The sequence below is a fragment of the Podarcis tiliguerta genome (genome assembly GCF_965153285.1).
Source record: "Podarcis tiliguerta genome assembly, chromosome: 2".
NCBI classification, from domain to species: domain Eukaryota; kingdom Metazoa; phylum Chordata; class Lepidosauria; order Squamata; family Lacertidae; genus Podarcis; species Podarcis tiliguerta.
In genome coordinates this window covers 29,311,828-29,329,185 of record NC_139535.1, presented here as the reverse complement: position 1 = coordinate 29,329,185, position 17,358 = coordinate 29,311,828, and the positions used below count along the sequence as shown (strand labels likewise).

The following is a 17,358-nucleotide window of genomic DNA, read 5'->3' as shown; positions in this document are numbered from 1 at the left end:
AGTAAAGAAAACATACCCTGCTGCCTCCATTGCATCCTCTCGCTGCCAGCTAGGGAAGCTCTTCTGCATGGTTCAGAGGTTGCCCAATAATAGCAGGTGACCCTCTGTTACTCCCAAAGAACCTCTGTAGTCTTTTGGCAAAGTACTTAGAGGATCAAGTCATTTGCTAATGGACCAAATTTGACAAGGTGAGGGGTATTAAATACCACTGGGGACAAAATAATGGCCTGCACTCAGGAATAGCTGGGGGGGGGGGCACTGGGTGCCACACCATGGGGAGCGGCACTTAACTGCAGGGCCTGCAGCACGCCCAAGCCATGAGTCTCTCCTGGGAGTGACGCGCGTGGCTTGGGCACTTGCAGATACTGATCCTGCAGTATCAAACCCTTCTGGGAGATTTGAGAGAATCGGCAGGGCCACACTCCCCATCCCTCTCATAAGAACAACTTGCTTGATCAGGCTGATGGCCCATCTAGTCCAGAGTCCTGTTCTCACTGTAGCCAACCAGATGCCTGTGGGAAGCCTGCAAACTGGACATGAGCGCAACAGCCCTCCCATCTCTTGTGGGTTTTCAGCATCTGGTATTCAGAAGTATTACTGCCTCCAACTGTGGAGAAAGAGCGTAGCCATCGATAGGCTTCTCCTCCATGAATTTGTCTAATCCTCTTTCAAAGCCACCTGAGTTTGTGTCTCCGACTTCCCCCTATGAGAGTGAGTTACATAGTTTAACTATGTGCTGCGTGAATAAGTGCTTTCTTTAATATCTCCCTAAGAAGGTCATCCACCAGGGCAACCAAGGCCAATTGTCATGGTCTGGTCTATGGGCAATCAAAGTCCCGGCTGAGGACGTTGGGGCCTGGGGCAAGATGGCAGGGTGGGAGCAGGAACAAGAGTCCAGAAGCCAGGAGTCAGCAAGTCAAGAGCCTGAGGGTCAGAGAGCCAGGAGTCAAGAAGCCAGGGGTCCAAGGGCAGGAAGCAAGCAGTCATGAAGTCAAGGGTCCGGGGATCAAGAAGCTGGAAGCCAAATGGCAAAGAGCTGAAGGGAAATGCTGACCTTATATCCCTTCCCGGCTCTTGCCACCAGGTGCTGTGAGTTACCAATCGGCCTCTCCTATGTGGCCACGCCTCGCCTCTTCAGAAAAAACTTAGGAATGCCCCAGTCCTGCAAAGTCCTACTGGTCAAGGGCCTGGCTCCTGCATGCACTCCTGATACCAATTGTGTTCCTAGAGGAGTCCTGAACCCCAACTGGAATAGGTCAAGATAGTCAGTTTCTCCCAAGAAGCTGAACCACCACTGCATGATAACGCAGACTGGCCAGGAGCCTGAGAAGTGTCCCCTTATCTCCATCGCTCTATTTCTTTTACTATCCACTAGTACTGAAATGGCAATTGTTAATCGTATCATGGCTCGCAAGTGAATGTTATGCCTCACCTCTATATCCCCCTGAAGCACTTTAGCTTGGCAAGTGGCTATCTTGACATGAGGTAGAAGTTCAGTGTCATTTTTTTGTGAGAAAGTGTAGGCAGCTCGGCTTGAAACCAGCCTGTGTTCCTGTCATCACACAGTGGGTGTTTTGTCAGTGTGAATTAAGGCAATCGTTTTTGAAGCTACACTTCATTCATATGCTTAAGTTGCAGAAGTTATGTCAGGTGGGCACAGGGAAGTCAGCGAGACCCTAGGTGTTGCAGTGGGGAAGAGACAAAGAGAGGAGTGGCATGATATAAAAAGGGGGGGGAAATTAAACCACACTAAAGAGTGTCCCTCAGCTACGTTCTGCAATGGGAACTGAGATGCATACGGTTATGGTTGGAGAAATTTGTAAAGTGTTTGTCCCACCCGGGGCTCCCAAACAGAATGCCAGCTGGCTTTAAGTGAAAAATTAGGCCTTTATTAGTACAAATGTACATAGGATCAGCCCCTAAAAAGTCATAGGGAGGCTTTTATACATGCCCAATTACTAGGTGATGACCGCTTAACCAGACAATTACCGCAATCCTTCCCATCACAAGAACACACTTACAAGACACTGTTGTTGCTCTTTGGCTCTTCAGACTAGCCCACCCCAACCTTCTTATTGAATACATGAAACCATCTTTCCGTGTCTTTTGTCTTTGTCTTCTGAGTAATTGCTCTGTGTATTAGTGGTCTATCAATGTCTGCTTTTGGTTATCTGTGCTGATATTTTTGTTTTCTTCCGTGCTCTAGGACTTATGGTGGATCTAGACACAGGAATAACATACACTATGACTAAGTCAGAAATTAGATCATTATAATGAAAGAAAGAAAAAATCGCCATTGAAAACAGCCTTTTAAAATTTCCTGCTCTCTGGTGCCATCTGGTGTTGCATGTTTATAGTGCATTCAAATTGCTTTTTCTTTACTAATGTAGCTGAGTCCTTAGTGTCATTACTATGCTTGGCCGATCTCCTAGTGTTTCGTTCTCCATACATCCCATTCCTTTCAATTGTACTAGGAACTGCAAGAGAACACAGGCTCGCACCCACTTCAAAACAGCTTGTTTGTTTTGATAGGAAAGCTCATGCGCAGATTTCAAACTGCAAAGCTCTAACTACACAAAATGGATTCAGGGATGAATTAAAATGGGGAGATTCTTCTACGTTACCGTTTTCCTGTTTCAACCTTGCTGCAATTCTTACTGCCACTATTTACAGGAACTCCATTGGGACACAGGAGACAGATCTCTGGAGATTTACTAAAGTATATGCTGTCCTTTAAATAAGAAAAGAAGGTTTTTCAAGTGAAATAAATAAATTAAGGTCTTATGTATATAATAAAGGTTCATAAATGTACCAAGCAAACACATACATAGCTATATAGGCCATATGTTTGAAGCTGCACAGGAGAGCAGCCATGGAGCCATTTTTACTCTCAGGCTGACCAGGTGTTTTCTCTGCAAGGTCAAATGGAGGAGCCTCCCCATTGTCTTCTCCTTCACAAATTCTGTCTTAAGGGTATGTCTGTGTATGAATAGGGTGAGCTTGTGACTTGGCTCAGCAACTAAGTACTTATCATTACAAAAGACTGGCCAGGCTCCCCAGGGTATCAATCCAGTAAACATTAATAGGTAACTTGCCAGACAGTAGGTAAACAACCCACTCAGATTTCTGCTTTAGCCCGCTCTTTCTCTGATGTAGGTATGATATATCTGGGGTGGTGGTCCTGAGCTACACCCCTTCTGTGATGTAGGTATGATGTTTCTGGGGGTGGTCTTAGACTCCAAGGTGGGCAATTTAAAATGTCTATACAGTGGTACCTCTGGTTACGTACTTACGGTAATTCGTTCCGGAGGTCTGTTCTTAACCTGAAACTGTTCTTAACCTGAAGCATCACTTTAGCTAATGGGGCCTCCTGCTGCCTCTGCGCTGCCGCTGCACGATTTCTGTTCTCATCCTGAAGCAAAGTTCTTAACCTGAGGTAATATTTCTGGGTTAGCGGAGTCTGTAACCTGAGGCATCTGTAACCTGAAGCGTCTGTAACCTGAGATACCACTATATAAGGGCGGACACACCTTGGTTCTGGGTCCTCATCCTTCTCCTGCCTGTGAAGGGGACACCCTGTTGCAACAGTTCAATAAAGATCAGGCTTACAAGTTGCTTTGCTTCTCAATATTCTCTGGTTGGCCTCTGTTTTTTCCTCCTACCGATGGAGAACCAACAAAGGACTCTATAAGGGCTCTTGTGTCCCCCATAAGGGAATAAGGGCAGATTTTCGTTTATTACACAAGAAAGCAATGGCTTGAAGCCTTGGTTTCAGATTCCACCATTATCCTAAGAGAGAGTTAGAAATGAATGATTATTGTGGATCCATAAATATCACAACACAAACCCATCATCTGAAACAACAACAACAACAATGTTGCAGGTTTGTAGGGGGAAAGGTGCCCCTTTAGCAGTGGCGTCCTGAGCAAATCAGATCCAGGAGGGCTTGCAGTGTTCCTAGGACAACATTTGTGTCCTAGATGACCAATGGAGATGACTTTATATTATTACATTTCTCCGCTGGCCTCCTTTGATCCTCACAACAACCCTGTGAGGTAGGTTGGTATGAAAGACAGACAACCCCAAGGTCACCTAGTGAGGCTGAGTGGGGATTTGAACCCTGTAACCCAGGAGTCCCAAAAGTTTTGGGCCTTGGGACACATTTAGAAATCTAAGAAATGGTTGTGGGTGACCTTGGGCCAGTCACTGCCTCTCAGCCTAACCTACCTCGCAGGGTTGTTGTGGGGATTAAATGAGGAAAGGGGAAACGATGTGTGTGGCCCCTGAAGCTCCTTGGATAAAAAGTGGGGCGTAAATGCAAGGTTGCCATATTTCAAAAAAGTAAAGTTCCTATCACCTGTAAAGTTGTTTTTTAGAAAACCTCCCCCCCCCCCAAACTGACGCACATATAGATATAGCTATACAGTGGTACCTCGGGTTACATATGCTTCAGGTTACATACGCTTCAGGTTACAGACTCTGCTAACCCAGAAATAGTGCTTCAGGTTAAGAACTTTCCTTCAGGATGAGAACAGAAATCGTGCTTCGGTGGCACGGCAGCAGCAGGAGGCCCCATTAGCTAAAGTGGTGCTTCAGGTTAAGAACAGTTTCAGGTTAAGTACGGACCTTCGGAACGAATTAAGTACTTAACCCGAGGTACCACTGTAGATCGATATATAGATATAAAATAGGTCTAAATGGTGATGGCCCCCACCAGCTGTTACCATTGGCTGCTAATGACCTATGATGTCATAAAGGAATGGAAGTTCAGTGGATATGAAGGGAGATGCTTTTTTCCAGCAAAAAAAAGCCAGGTCCATGGTTGAGATATCCCACTCACTCTCTGTTTGCCTTCCAAGAATATCTGAGAACTACTAGGTTTTCCAGACACCACCTGCAGAAGGTAATCTAAGCCTACTTTAATCTTTTGTAAATTTATTGTCTGCTCAAAGCTTTGTTATCATTGTTAGTTGATAGGTTACTGTCCCTTTAAGTAAAAGCTCAGTACAAACCTGGGGGAGAGCAAGGAAGTGCAGACTTCTGGGAATACTGAGTCATGTTTTAGGCCTCTCTCAAGCTGCAGGAATAATTCTGCATGGAAATAAAGTTAAGTTTTTCTTCCTTGGTTGGGGTGTAAAAAAGAAAGCAATGAAGAGAACTGTAGAGTTTCAGCAAGGTGAGGACATTTTTTTTATTTTGTTCATTTGAAAACCTTTCCAACCTACTTAATATTTAGAAACCTCTAAGAAGTATGCAGACAAGCAACATAAAGACAGAATAAAACTGCATCATAAAAACAGAGTTATAAAAACCAGGAAAGCAGAATTATAAAAACTGATAAAAATTATCTTATTAAGATATTCATAAATTAATAATCAAATGATACCTTGCACCTGCAGGAGTGAATAAAATCTATCCTAATGCAAGTTGCCATTGCACCGTAATGACTCTGCTGTTGTTTAAAACAGGTAACCGAATTGATCAGCAGCACAGTCTGAAACAAACAGCATTTTTGGTAGTACATTCATTTTCACTACTGAGATTCTACTCATCAGGTATAAGTTCACTCTTCTCCATCTCTGTAAGTCTACTATAACCACATTTCATATTTTCACAGTCATTTTGAAATAACATTGCATTTTTATTCATCAACCAAACCCCCAGATATTTAACCTTCTTTTCAACTTTCAACCCTGTGAGACAGATCCTGTAATGTACTTTTGGATTTTTGATCCATGTTTTCGATCCTGCCACCACTCTAGCAAGCAACTTACCCCCAAAAGGGGGAATTTGTGAGCAAGCAGTAGTTGTTCCTCCTTTCCCTCCCTGGTCCCCTTCCTATTTTCCTTTTGCTCTCACCCAACAGAACACAATGGGCAATAGTTGTGACAGTATCAAACTGAACATTTCCATGGTTTTGTACACGATGGAAACCTCTTTTCCTTGGGTATGCTGTCTGTCATTCAGTGGAGTTAGACCCGCCCCCGAGTTCTTTGATGAGCCACACTGAAATAACTGCTTCACCTTTTTCTCCCATGCAGACCACATGGATGCTACCATGTGAAGGAAGCAAATTGGCAGGTGGAAGGAGGTGATCATCTGGCATCAGGATGCTGTGGAGCAGAAGAGAAGGCAAGTTTGCTTGCAAAAGCCAGTGGATTTGCAGAGTGGGTGGCGAGTTTGTGGTCTGAAGGTGGCTGATATCCATGGCAGAAGCTGGCTGATGTCCAATGACTGACCAACCAGAAACGGGCGAGTAGCCGGAAGGTGGCTTATGTTTGATAGTGGACCAAGCAGAAGCTGGCAGATGTAGGTGGATGGATGCTGGTGGAATTCACATTCAGAAGCTTTTGGACCAGATGGCTTTGGTAGCACTTTTTGTATAGCTTTGCAGTAGCACCATATTTAACTTGTTTAATGTTTTTTGGAGGGGTGGAGCCCTCCCAAACATTTGGTCCCCATTGAAAATAATTGTTTTACCTAAACCAGGTAGAGATCCTAAGGAAGTGGGATCTTACAGATGGATCACGCTGTTCAACCAACTTTTTTTTTACATCAGTCATGGTTGCCAGCAGGGTGATCCATACAATTGTCAATTCAGACCAAACCAGATTTATCCCAGGCAGACACAATGCAGATCACACATGCAGGTTAGTCAATATAATATATGACAGTAATTAAGAAGAAGAATCCCAGCCCTTTGGCACTGGTGTCACTGGACATTTACAAGGCCTTTGACTTTTTAGAATGGAGGTAGTTTTTAAAGTCTTAGAACACTATCAGATGGGCAACGCATTCATGACTACTGTCAGAGTCCTTTGTGCCTCTCACCAGGACGCAGTTAGCACAAATGCTGTGAATTTGAACTCTGTTCATATTGGCAAGTGAGCAAAACAAGGTTGTCCCCTGTCCACATTGCTCTTTGCTGTTTCTCTGGAACCATTGGCAGTTTCATTACTCATGTATCAAGGGCCATCGGGGAAAGGTTGAATAGCATTTATTAAACTTTTATGCTGATGACATGATGTATATGTTACCTAACCCTCAGGAAGCCCTACCAATATTCAAATTAGAATTGGGGAAATTAAAAATAAAATACTGGGTCTTAGAACTAATCTTAAGAAGTTGCTGATAACTTGTTATAACATAGGTCTGATGGAAGAAATCAAGCTTAAACAAATGACTCGAGCTAAATTTTATTATTGTCAGATCCAATAAGAAATGGGTTGACGTGGAAGGTGAAATGATACCAGACACAAAAATATGGGTGCTTCATTTTATTAGGCTCTCCAAAACAACTTTAGATACAATCCATAGCCTATACACATTGAATATGCTACAGGTATGGAAAAGGTGGCAGCGCTGTCAGTCTCCGTTATACTGGCCTCTAATGCCACAGTTTTCACCCTCAAGTCCAGGATTCAGCTTTGCGTAGTACAATCCTTTCATGGGAGCGGGGGCAGGGAAACGCCGTTTACATTCCATGACTTCCATGTTAATGACAAACTGTTATCCAAAGAACAACTTAAAATAAATACAGGAGATCCAGGCCTATCCTGGTTACAAGAAAGATGTATTTACAGAAATTGCACAAATTTTAAAGTCTGAAAATCAGGCAACCCCACAACTTGCATTAAAAAATGTGTGGGATAACAATCTGAAACAGTTTTCTTTAATACAGTTATTAACTTCATGGCTGGCAGTTGCAATACTACCTATAGCACAAAAATGGAAGACTTAACATGATTTTCCTCCTGCATTGTGGTGCAAAATTATTTGGTCTCTTGCTGAAAAATTTAACTTTCAACATTTGGTGCAATCAGAGGCAAAGAACCTGTGGAACATGTACATGTGATTTGGTCGGACTTTATATCTTATGTTCCAACTGACAACTTACAAGACTTCTTACCTGCACCTAAAAAAGAAATATGTATTTCCTGATTAGCATGTATGTATAAATTGAACTATGGTTGTACTTACCCATTTTATGTATGCATCTCTTCAACAACTTTCTGGGTTGGACTTAACTGTTCTTTGTTCTTCTGTAAAGAAAAAGAAAATGTTAGTTTTGTGAAATGCAATAAAAATATATATATAAAAAGAAGCAGGTAGATGTTGCATGGCTGAAGTTGGGTGATTTTTGTAGATGTAAGCCAGCGGAGGTTCTCCCCTGAAGCTGTGAAGAGTGACTGATGGACTGGGTGTTTGCTCTTGCATGTTACTCTGCTGATGTCACCTTGAAGCTCTAAAAGGGGATTAAACAAATTCATGGTGTATATAGCTATCAGTGGCTACTACTCACAGGATCAAAGGTATTACGCCTTTGCATTGGGGAACAGCGTTGAGAGGGTGGTATTGTGATCACATCCTGCTTGTGAGCTTTCCAGAGGCATCTGGTTGCTCAATGAGAGCAGGATGTTCTTAGGACAATTTCTTACAGAAAGCTTAAATAAATGGTAGGCTGCTGGCTCTTCCTTACCATGTCTCCAGAGTTGTATAGAATAACTAGGAACTCCACCCCTGCTCATGTTGCTCACCAGCCCTGCCTACAGCTCCAGCTCCCGGGGGGGGGACAGCCCGGAGCCCCCTACACTTTGCCAACCTTCTCCTAACCCATTCGACGGGGGAACGGAACAAGATGACCTAATTGTGATGTCACATGACTGGCAGAAAGTTATGCGGGTGGAGAAAGTAGGCAGGAAGTTCTGTTTCCCCCCCTCTCGTAATCCTAGAACTTGGGGTTATTCAGTGAAGCTGAATGCTGGGAGCAGAAGGAAGTACCGTATTTTTTGCTCTATATGACTCACTTTTTCCCTCCTAAAAAGTAAGGGGAAATGTGTGTGTGTGTTATGGAGCGCATGCAGGCTGCACAGCTATCCCAGAAGCCAGAACAGCAAGAGGGATTGCTGCTTTCACTGTGCAGCGATCTCTCTTGCTGTTCTGGCTTTTGAGATTCAGAATATTTTTTTTCTTGTTTTCCTCCTCCAAAAACTAGGTGCATCTTGTGGTCTGGTGCGTCTTATAGAGCGAAAAATACGGTATTTATTCACACAGTGTGTAGTTTAACTATGGAATTTGTTATCAGAGAATGTGGCGATTGCAATTTGCCATCAACCTGGATGGCTTTGAAAGGGAATCAGATAAATTCATGGAAGATAAGGCTACTGTCCGTATGACAAACAACTTGTGGGCCCTGTGTGATTTAAGTAATAAGAAAATGCTTCCAAGGACATTTCCCTGGTGTACTTCAATATCGCTGAATCACATGGGTACTGCTTCATACAAGTGAGTTTTCATGTGAATCAAGAACCCACCTGGTTTGACTTTTAAGCAGCAGCGTACAAGTTGCCCATGAATTGCATCTCTATGGTTATGCCAGCTTTGGTTTGGATTTCATAAGACTTTACTCTTCATCCGATTTCTTAAAGGATTACCCAAATCTCTCTAGAATCTTGTTTTGTTTTTTTCATCCCAGCTACCTGATTCCTACAACTATTTCCTTATATATTTGAGCAGGGAGTGCCTGGGAACCTGCCTTAACTGCCTTAAACCACAGCACGGACTACTACAGCAACAAGCTAATGAGCTTGTGGAGATACAATGACTGAATAAGCTCCTTAGTCCATTTATAAGTAGCTTGCAGCATTTAAAAGCTCTGTTACTTCTTTGCTCTAAATCTATTATTCCTCTCAAGTTAAAAAAAGATCCCCTTCCGTGAGAGGCAAGCATTTTGTGGCTTGCAGTTAATTGCTGTTGGCATCTGTCTGTCTCGAGATAATGGAGTGTGCCTCTGGGGGTGAAGTCAAACTGCTGCGTTGTCAGCAGTGACCTTGCAAGGGTGAAAGCCTTGGCAGTCAGTGTGTATAGAGGTCCTGGGCTGTCCAGAAGACAGGGCCTCCCTCTCGACCTTGCTGATGTGCTCCAAAGGAAAGCAGAGCAATATGTTTGGCACCAGCTTGGCTGCAGGATTTGCTGGAAGGAGACGTACAAGGTGCCATCCAGCCGTCTTAGCAGCTCCTCTGGATTTGTGTAGGGTTTAGTCCTTGGCTTTTTATTTTCCTGAAGATACCCCACAAGGCAGCAGAGGTTTAGGATCAGCTTTCCTTCTAGATGGGCTACCTACCTGGGTTGCCAAGCCCCATCTGCCGCTCACCTCCCTCTACAGCACATTCAGAAACCGCCTTCTTGACCACTGGACCAACAATTGGTCTCATCTGTGTGATCCACCAGAGTCTGTCTTCACATGCAGAGGAGAGGCTGTCCCTAACTCACCAAGGGTTTGAGACTCATCGGTTACCCTTGCCTCTTTAGCCAGCCAATTGAAGCAGTTTCTTACTGTGTGGCTGCTGTCACATGCTGACAGCTTCTAGGAGCCACTGGGGAGAGCTGGGTAGTGGGCAAACTACCCCAGAAGGAGCATGAACTGTCCCCCACCAAAGGTACTATCCCTCCCGACACCCCAGCAATTAATTAGGTGCCCAATATAGTTACATGGATGCAGGTGGCGCTGTGGTTTAAACCACTGAGCCTCTTGGGCTTGCCAATCGGAAGGTCGGCGGTTCAAATCCCCGTGAGGGGGTGAGCTCCCATTGCTCTGTCCCAGCTCCTGCCAACCTGGCAGTTCGAAAGCAAGCCAAAAAGTGCAAGTAGATAAATAGGTACTGCTCCGGCAGGAAGGTAAACAGCGTTTCCGTGCACTGCTCTGGTTTCGCCAGAAGCGGCTTAGTCATGCTGGCCACAACTCAGCAAAACTGCAGACGAATGCCACCGCCCTTGGTCTGTAAAGTGAGATGAGCGTTGCAACCGCAGAGTCGTCTGCAACTGGACTTAACTGTCAGGGGTCGTTTACCTTTACCATTTTTAATATAGTTACAGGGGTCGTGGAAGTTGGATTCTAACAACATCCAAAGGGAAATGGGTTAGCTCCCCTAGACATACAGCTAAAATAAAAGATACTGTATTGTGTGGAGAGTTTTCAGGTAGTGAAATGACAGTCCACAATATTGGATTTAGATGTGTATAAACTTTATTTTGCATGTCTCTACAGAAGGGAATGCAGCCCTCAAGTGGAAGGTTCCCCACTTACCCTGGGGTTTAATGGAGGTGTTGTGTAGCCTGGAATAAGGGAGCTTTTTATGTTCCCAATGCTATTAATTGTCCCCTTTGAATGTCAGGGGTGAAGGGTGGGCACCTCAGTGCAGCACAAATAGTCAAGGGCCTCAACTGCGTGAGGTTAATTAGCACTGAGGGCCAATCGGTTGCCAGGCAACCATTTGATCTAACTGTATTGCATGGCTGGCAATAAAAAGGTAAAGGGACCCCTAACCATTAGGTCCAGTCGTGACCGACTCTGGGGTTGCGGCGCTCATCTCGCTTTATTGGCCAAGGGAGCCGGCGTACAGCTTCCGGGTCATGTGGCCAGCATGACTAAGCCGCTTCTGGTGAACCAGAGGAGCACACGGAAACGCCGTTTACCTTCCCTCCGGAGCGGTACCTATTTATCTACTTCCACTTTGACGTGCTTTCGAACTGCTAGGTTGGCAGGAGCAGGGACTGAGCAACGGGAGCTCACCCCGTCGCGGGGATTCAAACCGCCAACCTTCTGATCAGCAAGTCCTAGGCTCTGTGGTTTAACCCACAGCGCCACCCGTGTCCATGGCTGGCAATAGGGCTTGTAATTATGCAAATAGGTGTGAGAAGAGGAGGGAGTAGATTGATTGTTGCCAGTGTCACAAAGGTAAGTCTGCTTCCCCAGGTATTTTCTAAATTTCTCTTGGGAATATGGTCATAAACAGGACTAATGAAGAAACACTTGAAAAATTGGGATTGGATTTTCTAAATAAATAAAAAGGCAGGCCAAACCCAATTAAAGGAGCAGAATGTGGACAGAAAGACTAATTTACAAACACGGATTATAATAAATATTTATCCCCTTTGAATTTTTGCAAAAGATTTAACATTGCTCATATACTATAGAACTTACTGGGAGAATACAGTTTGCACACTTGAGATAGGCATCCATCGAAATAAAGTACTGGTTCTTTTGAGCCTGCTGATTTTTTTGGGAATGAGGTTTCGTGAAGTAAATGCCAGTGTCAGAGGTAGTTTAGTATTCTGAAATCTGATTTATCTACAATGGTCTGCATATGGTTGCTTCAATAAGTATGCAGCCTTGGTGGAAGCACAAGCAAACCAGAAAAGTTGTTTGGTTCCATTCATAAAAAACCATTGAAGCTCCCTCTAATGGCCAGATTATATAATAAATTTTTACAGTATAGTGTTCTGCATTCGCTTTGCTTAGTGGCTCACCAAGGGAGATCTTGTGCCTAGGTTTGTCCCTAGATTAAGCTTTGGGTTAGGCATACCAGAGCAGTTCATGTTAGACAGTGTTGTGGTGCCATGGATTGGAGTGGCCTGAACATTATTTGGGGCCCAGAGCTGCTGAAATCTTGAGGGGGTTTTTTATATACAGGCTACATCTAAATCCATTTCTGTCTGATTCTGGATGCCATGTAGAGTAAATCCTATTCATGTTGAAACAGAAATAAGTCTCAGTGTTCAAACTCCTGAGTATGATTGCAGCCCAAATAATTGATTTCATTGAGCGTAAGCATTGCTAATGTGTGTAGGATGGATCTTAAATAAGAAAGCAGAAACTATTCAGTAAGGAACTAGGAACCAAAAATAAGGTTTTAAGAACTAGGATCTACCGAAAGAGCCATATCCCCGACTAGCTGAAGCAGAAAATGGAGAAATAGCTTGACTTGGTTAAAAAAACCAAAGAGTTATCTGAGCTCCTAAACTTTATCTTTCTCCACAATGCCATAATAGATGTGCCTCAGTTTTATACCAGTTCGGTATAATCTAACCTCTTTCTCAGACTAAACATCTTTAGTCTACTAAAACGGACACACATTTTAGAATTTGAGTGTATATGGTAATAAAAATCAAGGAAGAAACCCAGAGGTTAGATGCTTAATAGGTCAAATTTAACAGGGAAAAAATATCTTGCAGCTCACTTCGGATGCAGCGTAGTTATCTGTTTACCTCTGAATACCTGGTGTCTAGGTCCAGTACAGAGCCTGGAATAGACTTTTTTTGGAACTAAATGGATTTTGCAAGTGGCCATGTGGGTTACTCATTAATATCTAAATCAAAGTCTCCAAATCTCTAAGCCAGGGTTCTGGAATATTAAGCTTGATGGGAAGGGGATCTAAGTCAATTCACTGCTGTAGGCATTTGGTTGCCATTGAAAAAGTCACTATGGATTTGGAAGCCTCACTGTACAGTACTGCTAAATAATTGCTTTGAGGTACATAAAACTCCATTACATAGTTATTGGAGCTAGAAAGGGCTTCAGATTAGCTCGCTCTTGAGAGTCCAATGCACCCTGCACATTACATAACTCTGTTCACCTTTTGTAATAATAGGTTGGGGATATTAGCAGGGCTAAGGTTATGTAAGAGATGTTATTATTAATGAACTCCTACAATTAGAATGCACAAAGAACCTATTTCATAGCACAGCAAGCACCCTACAGTAAAACTCATTCTGTTTCCATGACAACTAGTACTGGAAAAACTCAGGTATGTAATTTTTCCTGGATGGGAAGGCCCTCACCAAAACAAACACTGGCATGCACACACACATGCTCATGCACACACACATACAATACATATGTACGTACACACTCATGTACTTTTTCGTCTTCATCATAATAATGGTTGTAATCTTCAGCATAAGGCATATTGGTTTACAATATCACTCTTAGGCTCTTCTTTTGTTCTGGCTTTGCTTTTGACTGATCGCTTGTTTCCACAAGTCCATATGTACGAATGTCTTTCCACTACACTGCTGGTGCAGTCAATGAGCCATGCATCGTCTCTAGCAGTAATTAATGTTTCAGGTTCCTGCCCTCCCAAAACATGGAAAATGTTGTATTGGGTCAGCTGTACCCATTGATGCCACATGGGCAGGGCTTTGTAGCAGAGGTCCCCAGCCTCAACAGAATGAAGAGAAAGGCCCCCTAAACAGCAAGGCTGGGTTACCATACAGTGGTACCTCAGGTTAAGTATTTAATTCATCCCAGAGGTCCGTTCTTAACCTGAAACTGTTCTTAACCTGAAGCACCAACTTTAGCTAATGGGGCCTCCTGCTGCATGATTTCTGTTCTCATCCTGAAGCAAAGTTCTTAACCTGAAGCACTATTTCTGGGTGAGTGGAGTCTGTAACCTGAAGCGTATGTAACCTGAAGCGTATGTAACCTGAGGTACCACTGAATTCTGAAGTAAGTGAAATATTACGTTCTATCATCTAAAGCAGAGCTTTCCAAACTATGTGTTGTGACACATTAGTGTGTCAGCTGCAGTGTGTAGGTGCCTTATGTGAAAGGGGTTAGTTTAACTTCTGGTTTGCTAGTAAAACTGAATTACTGTGTCATGAAATGATGTGTATTTAAAAAGTGTGTCACTGGCATGAAAAGATTGGAAAGCTCTGGTCTAAGGATTGTGCAGGGTTGTAAGGCCATTCAGTCCAGAGTACAAAAAAGGGCGTATCTTCACCCACTGACTGTATTGGTTAAACAAGTCCTCCTCCCTCAACAGCTAATATCTCCCACAAGGTAGCCATGAAGCTCTCCATGCAGAAAGAAGCTCTGTTGGTGAATACCCTGTGATCCACTTCAGCCATTACTAATGTTAGCCAAACAACCAGCACTGTATGTCCCAGACGGCTATTCATTTTGACCTGTCTCAGAGGGTACATATACAATGATGGCATCAAGTGTTCTGTACATTGAAAGTACAACAGAAATCACAAATGAGAGTATTTCTTATTAGAGGTCACAACTAATTCTGGCCAGTCCAACCTTATAGCAAAAGAAAATGCCATAAATAGGACCACTATCCAAAACAAGCTTATAGTCTCCCTTATATACTACGGTCTATTGTAGGTTAATAGGAGAGAATAGATCACAGAATAGTACCCTAAAAGAGCCACATATTGGAGGGGAAGGCTAAAACAACAACAAAAAGCAGACCACTTTGGGACAGCCCTTCCTTTCTTTTTTGTCATTCAAGTCAATTCTTTCCTTTTGCCCTTTCCGGGAATACAAAACCAATCTAGTTATTTTGACAGAGCACAATATAAAAATTATACCTTTGCATGCCAGACAGCTATCATTGTCAAAGAACAAGGGTCTCACAGGCAGCACAGCAAAATGCAGAAATCAAGATTGTTCCTTGTGACCACAATCTTCTGCCTTCTATCTGAAAATGACTAATTTTTTTTTAAAAAACAGGCACGCGTAATGCCACTGCTGCTCAATATTTTATTCAATTGGGAAGCAATTAAAATTCTCCATTTAAATGATGAGATTATTATTTTGTTTGTTTCCTCTTTCGTAAAATGCTTTGTCTCTTTTATACGCAGTTTGTGACCTTTTGCATCGATTCCCAGATATTGCATAAGGAAACATAGTTTTGTTGATGACTATTTGGAGAAGCAGTGTGCAGAAAATCGTTCAGACCACTCAATATCCTTTCAGCATCTTACATTATTCTTTGTTCCATTACCCAAGAGAGTTTCAGGCACGTTGTGGCCTCACTGAAATGTGCATTCTCAGGTGCACAAGAGTTAGAACACGTGGGATCCTGTTGGCAGTACATATGTAAGGCCAAAATCCACAAACTATGTGCAAAGTATTTTCATGGATAAAGCTAAAGGGATTATTCAACCAGGTGTAGTAAAAGTGAACTCTTACACCTGGAGGAAAGAGAGGCATGCCTCTTCCTACATGCTAGAGCAGCAAATTCAGCTTTTGACTGGCCCAACATCACAGCCAGGAAGCCAACAGAGAGGGCCCTGCCACTGAAAGAAGGAATGAGCTCAGTCTGGATTTGCCTTCATAGCTGTCTCGAACCTGCCTCCACCCCATTCCAATCAGCAGTGTCCACCTTAATGAATAGACATGAGTAGCTATCTTCAAGACACTTTCTGAAGGCACTCAAACAGCAGTCTCTAACAGAACAAACACAAAAAAGATAAGACTGAACATTTTGTCTGGAAAACTGAGACACATCATTGCTAGGTACTGTACTGTTAGTGAAGTTAAAAGCTCTAGATAAATACTATTTGCAGTTATTAGTGATTATTCATACATTAAGTAGGTACTAGAGATTGTCGGATCTTTAAAAAGTCTTGCTGTATCTCCTCTGGAGTAATTGCTGCAAAATCTGAAGAACATACAGTATGCACAAACTGCCTGATATTACAATGGCCCTATGCCAAAAGTAATAATCACATTTATGAATCTACTCTTCCTCTGTGGAACACACTAGCATTTCAGCCATGATAGTCCTGTGAGAGGTTAGGCTGAGCGAAAGTAACAAGCCCATACTTCAAAGTGAACTCTGGTCATTGCTCCACACTGGCTCTGTGTGATTATGTCAGTATATACCTGATGGTCAGGGACGTTTACAGAACAGCCAGAGGACTACTGTAGTAGAAGTTCAAACTTCTCATGTGTTCAGAAGTCCATGCATCACACAGAAAGGATCACAGGAAGCATCCATGTGTAGCTTCTATCTTCAAAATGGAATCATATAACTTGGGGGGGGGGCAGTGGGAAGAGGCTTGTTTTTTCAATCCATGTGGCCATTTATTTTATTTTATTTTTTGCAGAAAGGGATCATGCTCCAACTGAAGTGATGAAAAGTAGCCAGTTAATACAAAATGACTGTGTGTGTGTGTGTGTGTGTACGTATGCAAAAAAACCCAACAAACTCGTGAGGATTCCCCCACACAGCTCATAGTGCGCTGTCCAACCATTTGTGCTTGTTGCTAACTAATGAGGCCACTTCACAATCTGCAAGTGCAATTCATGCACAAAAGAAGCAGAACATGACACTGATTAAAACAAACCACAAATTCTTTATTACATTATGTGTAGAACTTGAATGTGCATGTGGGGAAGCAGAATCACGTCCAATGATTCTGCCTGTGAAAGAGCTTACATGTTTGAACAGGCATATCATTCATAGACTGGTAAAAGAGCCAGTGGAAAGTGTTAAGATGTGTCCAAAGAGGCTTCAAATTCCACCTCAGCCGACTGTGGATGCTCAAAGTACACACTATAATTTTCGGTGCCTCTGCCCATCTAACAAAGCTGGTGTAAATGGGGCAAACCCAATGAAGGCAGATGAGTTTAGGCCGAGGTGGAATCTGAAGCCCAGCTTCTCGAACAAAACCAACACCCATCCAGATTCAATTTTTTAGTTTTAAACTCACTTATGGCCAGTTAAATAGCGGGCAGCGAAGAGAGAGTGTGTGACAAAAATCCACCCCGGGACCTGCTCAAAG

General features: G+C 43.1%; 1 protein-coding gene and 1 long non-coding RNA gene across 6 annotated transcripts in view; one reads left to right on the top strand and one right to left on the bottom strand.

Moving 5' to 3' along the window:
- Positions 1-1,867: 1,867 nt before the first annotated feature.
- On the bottom strand, positions 1,868-17,266 carry LOC310671059. 5 transcript variants are annotated; one of them, XR_014507729.1, is made up of 5 exons: positions 8,519-8,554; positions 7,981-8,042; positions 5,387-5,494; positions 2,625-2,731; positions 1,868-2,477 (listed from the first exon to the last, which is right to left on the bottom strand). It is a non-coding gene; the product is annotated as an uncharacterized lncRNA (long non-coding RNA). The 5 variants fall into 5 exon arrangements; XR_014507730.1 differs by having other exon boundaries at positions 1,868-2,220; XR_014507726.1 differs by lacking the exon at positions 8,519-8,554 and adding an exon at positions 16,457-17,266 and having other exon boundaries at positions 1,868-2,731.
- Positions 5,028-17,358, top strand: part of EIF4E3 (eukaryotic translation initiation factor 4E family member 3) — a 38,634-nt gene continuing 26,303 nt past the window's right edge. Inside the window, exons 1-2 of the mRNA XM_083426737.1 lie at positions 5,028-5,176; positions 6,042-6,132. The gene's annotated coding sequence lies outside the window, so the exon portion shown is untranslated. The remainder of the gene's footprint in view (positions 5,177-6,041; positions 6,133-17,358) is intronic.